General features: G+C 38.0%; 1 protein-coding gene across 1 annotated transcript in view; it reads right to left on the bottom strand.

The window, feature by feature from the left end:
* Positions 1-205, bottom strand: part of LOC124277422 (CD109 antigen-like) — an 88,694-nt gene extending 88,489 nt beyond the window's left edge. The window contains exon 1 of the mRNA XM_046713123.1: positions 173-205. The gene's annotated coding sequence lies outside the window, so the exon portion shown is untranslated. The remainder of the gene's footprint in view (positions 1-172) is intronic.
* Positions 206-6,099: the final 5,894 nt, after the last annotated feature.

Raw genomic sequence — 6,099 nt, forward strand, 5'->3', positions numbered from 1 at the left:
ATGTACATCGAGACCTTTTTTGCCACCATTTTGCGTTAGGTTTGGAAATACTAAACCTCGGCAACATGCTCGGAATCAAATTTAGAACCCATACGTAGCTTCACTGTATGTTTGCTGATATACATTTACTCAGCCAGCTGAGATAAACAATGATGGTGTTTCGCCAACTTACCGGACCGCGTTTAGCGTACTGCTGAGGAGACCCTGTGTCTGTCAGGCGATTATCTCTTCCCACTACATATACCTGGGAATTATCTCTCTTATCTGTTCAAGTAGGCGTATTTGCTAAATATGGGTTCACAAACAATCACCAAAGCTTAATTAGACTTAACATCTGGCAGTTACACAGTTACTTTAGTGAATATATTAAAAATGCATCAGAGTGATTCTGGAAGGTATTTTATTGTCAGTAGTTTACATGAGTATATTTAACATGCTGAGACGATGCAATGTATCCAAAATCAGCAAACATTCGTACAATCACAATCATCGTACGTACAAATGATCATGCGTTGGTACCCTGTATCGCTCAAACTACGGATGCAATGAGTGATTTTGCAGTGTGAAATGGGTGTGTACATTGACGCATGTCTACCCTTAACGATTTGAAAGCTTCACTAAAACCTATTACGACTATGCACGATGAAAATAAACATTCGTCATATTCTTTTGACCGGTCACCATGATGGGTGCAGATCTAAATATTGGAATATCTGTGTTTTTACTCTTTCTTTTGTCATACTGTCCAATTGATAGAGTGACAATTACATGATGACAATTCATACTGTCGTCTTCCTGGTACACTCAGCTTGAAGTACTGGTGTCCCACCGTCTGAGGAGCCGAAGTTAACAGTGTGAAGATTAATCTGTTTGACACGTTCGCACCGATCTACTATCTGTATCACTTCGTGCTTTTGTAACACACTCATTCATTTACTCGCATATCAAACTTCGAGATGGTTCGCAAAGATCTTCAGGTGTAAAAGCTGGTAAAAAAGTTAAATAATCTGTCCGTTTGTGTCAAAAGGTCAGAGAAGATATTTCTGTTTGGTGTGTATTAATCAGAGTGGCGAGAATAACAAATATATGATGCAATTGTTACAATAGCTATTTATGTAGTCATGGTTGTGTTCGTTTAAATAGCTTTGATTTTCTTACACACATATATCTAACATACTAACTACAACTGTGCCAGGTTTAAAAAAACGTCCCAGAAAGACAAATATATTTTCAACAAGAAAAAGGCCATACTTAATATTAAATATTAGATCACGATAAAGTCTTGTAGACAAACATCGTATGTCTGTAAAGCTTAATACTAATAATAAAGTTTGCCACACGCAGAAGCTCCATTCACATGAGTACGGAAACCATTCCTGATTTCGACATTTTGATAAACCGCTCATGATCATCTCCATATTCGAATGGCCCGCCCCGTTCAAATCGCCAGTTTGCCAACAGACATCAAGTGTGTTTAAAAAATCATAGAAACTCGGATAACCATCCCTGGTCCTGCTTTACTTTGCACATCCTTCATAGGCATGGCCGTATCTTGCGAGGTCAAAATGAACGTTAAACCAATGTCTTTTGAGACCTTATAACAGCGTTGGTGGCGGCTGGATCATGGTGTGTGTGGTATAAGTTTGACTGTGCGAATCCAGCTCCACATTGTGTAAAGAAGGGTCTTTGTTGTACCGATTGTGAGGTGTGTGGGTAGACGTTTTCTCTTTCAGGAGACAATAATATAATAATAATAATAATAATAATAATAATAATAATAAGGTTGATTAAAGGACAAGACGGATGGCTTCAAATTTCCATCAGTTCTCTTTTTCTTTAATCTTTGTACTATTTATTCTAACAAAAACACACTCTCATAACATAAGTAAGTAATTACTTATGTTATGAGAGTGTGTTTTTGTTAATTACGAATTCACATTGATTAACTTCATTATTATGGAGTTTATAGCGCAGAGTATGCTTTTGGGAGCTACCTCCTCTTAGTTATGCTTCCGGTTTGCTGCTTCGGCGTAAGACTGTGGCATTCATTCGAGTGAGTTCTACATGATAGTGTGATCTAAATGGCCGCAGTGAGGCATAGCTGCTGCTAGGATTCTCGAGAACAAGAATCAAGACTGTGGTAGACATTTAGTTATTATTCTATATCTGTGACCCAATATGTTAGATTTGTGATCCAATAATATTACATTAGAAATCTGTATTGTCAAATCTCTAAATGTCTTCAATATTTCTACCATATTGCTTTGCTGAAAGAGCATGCTCAGTTTTACTTCAGTATGTATGACAGGCAGACACTAAAGGCTGGAACTTTGGAATATTGCTCATCGTAAAGGGAAAGTTGATCAAGGAAACGTTCACATCACCCCTATTGTCATTGACACAGTAATGTACATAGTTCCTTGTCACTCTGAATCTTCAAACATCCACTCCAAATACAACTTGAGGAATCTTGAACCGTATTCCACCTTTTATTCTTTATCATTAAAAAAAATCTAAAACACCCAAGCGTTGATGGAATTATTTATTCACATTTTGCATAAGAATTTTAATGTTTCTCTTTTCCTCTTCACAGTTGTCTTCAAATCTGAAAAGATAATTCAAATGATACAAAAGAGATCCTAATAACATTCGTGTTCAACAATCAAAAGAAGGAAAGGTGTAAAATATTGACTGACATGTATGCAATTGATATCTGTAAACGGCAGTTTGATAAGTCACTTAGGACATATGCATGAACGTAATAGAATATACATTTACGGAAATGGTAACTCATTCACCGACCTGGTTGCAACACTTGTCACACACATCACAAATCGTAGCTTCCTTGAGACTGCGGGTTTCGTAGAAAGTGGCACCTTGGTTACCTACAAAGAAGGATAACGTCAAATATCTGCAACAAACTCTTGATAAGTAAAAATATAACTATAAGATATATTGTTATAGATACATGCCCGTATAACCGACAAGCAATTTTGATCCGTTTACAACTGCTAGGCCATTTCTGTGTTATTGCTCCTGCGTAATTCACATACAGCAACACGGGTCAAAGTTACAGACGTTATCAACCCTTCACGTATGAATTTCATACTCACTGGGCTGGTAGTAATCGTAGACTGTGACGTAGCTGGGCTGGTTGTTCGTCACCATGCCGGTTCTGGTGGACAGGATGTCAAAGCAGATGGACGTTGTGCCAATCTTTGGAAAAATGAATGTACATTGTGTATGTACTATTAGATTTCATTTTCCATACAAAATGATTTAAAAGTCAATACAAAAGATACCCGATATTCGCTATACTCAGAAATATATTCTATATGGTGTAAAGCAGAAAATAGTTGTGACTGTAGTGTTGAATATTTTATACTTACATTTTAGAGTTCGAAACAATGAACACTAGCTATTAAACATGAAGCGATGTCCAGATTTGGTACTGTTTTTGGTACAATGGAAAAGTTCAAATGCCAAAGGGAAAGGATTAGACTAAGTGAAGTAACCAGCGAGCTATTTGACAGACATGGATTAAGCTTTTTGACGGGAGTTATTTAAAACAGACGATATCACTTTTTATGTAATGATAAGCCCTGATGTCATTATACGACAATACAAAAGAATACCCGATATTGGCTATTGTCAGAACAAATTCCGTATGGTTTAAATGGGAAAATAGCTGTGACTGTTGTGTTGACTATGCTATATATAGTTTTAGGGTATAAGACACTGAACACTAGCTTTTGACCATGAAGTGATGTTGTATTGCTTTTAGTACAATGGAAATGTTATTGGCCAAAGGAAAAGGATTAGACTAACTGAAGTTATCAGCGAGCTATTTGAATAGAGATGGATTAAGCTTTTTGACTGAAGTAAAATTAAAAACAGACGATATCACTTTTCATGTAAACATAAGCCCCGATGTCATTTTACGACAAGACTGAACGTCTCATATCCCTCAGTCATATCACGAAATTACTCATTTCACAGACTGACCATAACCCATGCTCTATTAGATTCCATTCCGCATGTAAGTAAATTTATGGGTAAAACACTATGGTATAACTTTTAATTTAAGAACCTTGGAACTGAAGTCAAAACGTCACAAACCCACCTCATCAAAGTATACAACTACGTTTCTACCACGTCTTTCAAATCTCTTCAGACCAGCAACGTTGCCCATTGAGGTCATATCTGGATCAAAGCCTGATGGGATAGATATCTCCATCACTGTCATTCCACTGGATCCCTCCTTCAGCCATCTTGAGGGGGAAAAAGAGGAAAAACGCATATTTTTTCAGAGGCAAAAAGACTGGTCAAAAAGACATAGATTTCAAATTCATTTGAAGCCCATCAACGCACTGTTCTACTTTCATAATCCAAATACTGTTACATGTCAAGACAGAAAAAGATATCATTATTAACAGATATCACTTACATGACTGAAATAGTGTTATTAATTGTGTTCTCACTTAGTGCAGGTCATCAGTCTGAAGTTGTTGATGGTGTCATCAAGCAGCACAGTGTTAATGTCAAAGGATGGGTCACCGATTTCAGCATCAACGTTGAAGAACACATCTACCTGGAATGGAAAAGCATACAGTCAGTATTGAAATGCACCATTTATTGTTCAAGGGATTTCCTCACTTATTTGATCTATCTGTTATTCAGCATTCGAGTAAACAGATTCAGGCATTGACTTACTTATAGTCAGAGCACTGTGCTTAATCCATTGCTTCATACTTACATCGGCATATGCAACACCATTACCAGTAGCCGTAATAGACACCTCATTTGGAAATTTCGTCAGCTGGAAACAAACCATAAGCAAACATTTTAAAGAACGAGCTTCAGAGTAGAAATACGCAGCATAAATGCTAAGTTAAGTCTCTTTCACAATTTAGTACAAATCCATTACAATTTGGATTAGAACAATACCTTTACATGTCACCTCTTTAACATTATAGATATATTCCGGTTTTGAATCTACCTCTCTTGATTGCAAAACGAGTGCGTTGCTGTCAGTCACAGATATGTGCTGGTTGTCACTTCCGCTCTTGATGTCAACCTCAACTTGGAAACCGGAAGCATGTGTACGTCGGGCATAGTCAGTTAGGGCGTGCAGTGCGACCATTGTGTCCTGTGATACATGAGGATCAGTAGAGTAAAAATTGAATTCCTTGATATAACCATACAATATGAACTGATTACAGTTTATATCAAATTAGGGCATCGTGTTCGACAAACCGAGGATATCTTAATAAAAATTGTATTATGAATTGACTTTGGTTAGTCCTGCTAAAGGCTACAAATCCTTTAACCGATTCAACACTGACCTGCGTTGAAGAAAAGCCGCCATATGGGTTCCTCTGTGAGGTCAGCCAGTTGGTTATTGGAAGACCTCCTCTGAGATCACCGCGTGCCGAGGATGCCAGAAGACCATACGCTGTTGTCTGAATGTCAATAGGCTGGGCGCGTGTGTGTGGAGGTGTCCAGTTTGTATAGTAAGTTGAGGAGGCGGTTGTTGGTTCCGTCCAGTGTTTCAGAGTACCTGGTAATTAAGTGCCAGTGTAAGAGAATGGAAAAATAGATTTACCACTATACATGTGCTCAGCAGTCGTGTTTTCTAAGAAGCATATTGGGTTCTTTTGGTTTGAGTTTTTGGTTTAGCAAAAAACAGTGGGTACATTATGGTGTCACTGGATCTCACTTTGCAGATTGTGTGGTGGGTACGTATATTTAATCAGTTCCGGTGGATGATCATGACTGTCTATTCTCTTGCACAAACGGTTGTATTTGAAAACAACCATACGGTATGCAGCCTGGTATAACTACTGTTCAAATTGTTGTGGGTATCAGTGACACAATTCCAGAATTTACCTTTAACCTCAGCTGCGGCGTTGAGTTTGTTGAACGTGACATCCGCTACTGAGCTGCCAGCCTCAGACAAGGCGTAGCTGACAATGGCAAGAGTGAAGGGATCCGTGATAGAGGGAGCCACTGACTCCAGGTAATTCGTGGCATTCACAGTGGCGTTTCCAAGCGTGTACTCATTAATCTGTCATGAAAACATATGTTTTCAAGCTCAAT

The sequence above is a fragment of the Haliotis rubra genome, unplaced genomic scaffold (genome assembly GCF_003918875.1).
Source record: "Haliotis rubra isolate DU_JTF1 unplaced genomic scaffold, ASM391887v1 Scf221, whole genome shotgun sequence".
NCBI lineage: Eukaryota > Metazoa > Mollusca > Gastropoda > Lepetellida > Haliotidae > Haliotis > Haliotis rubra.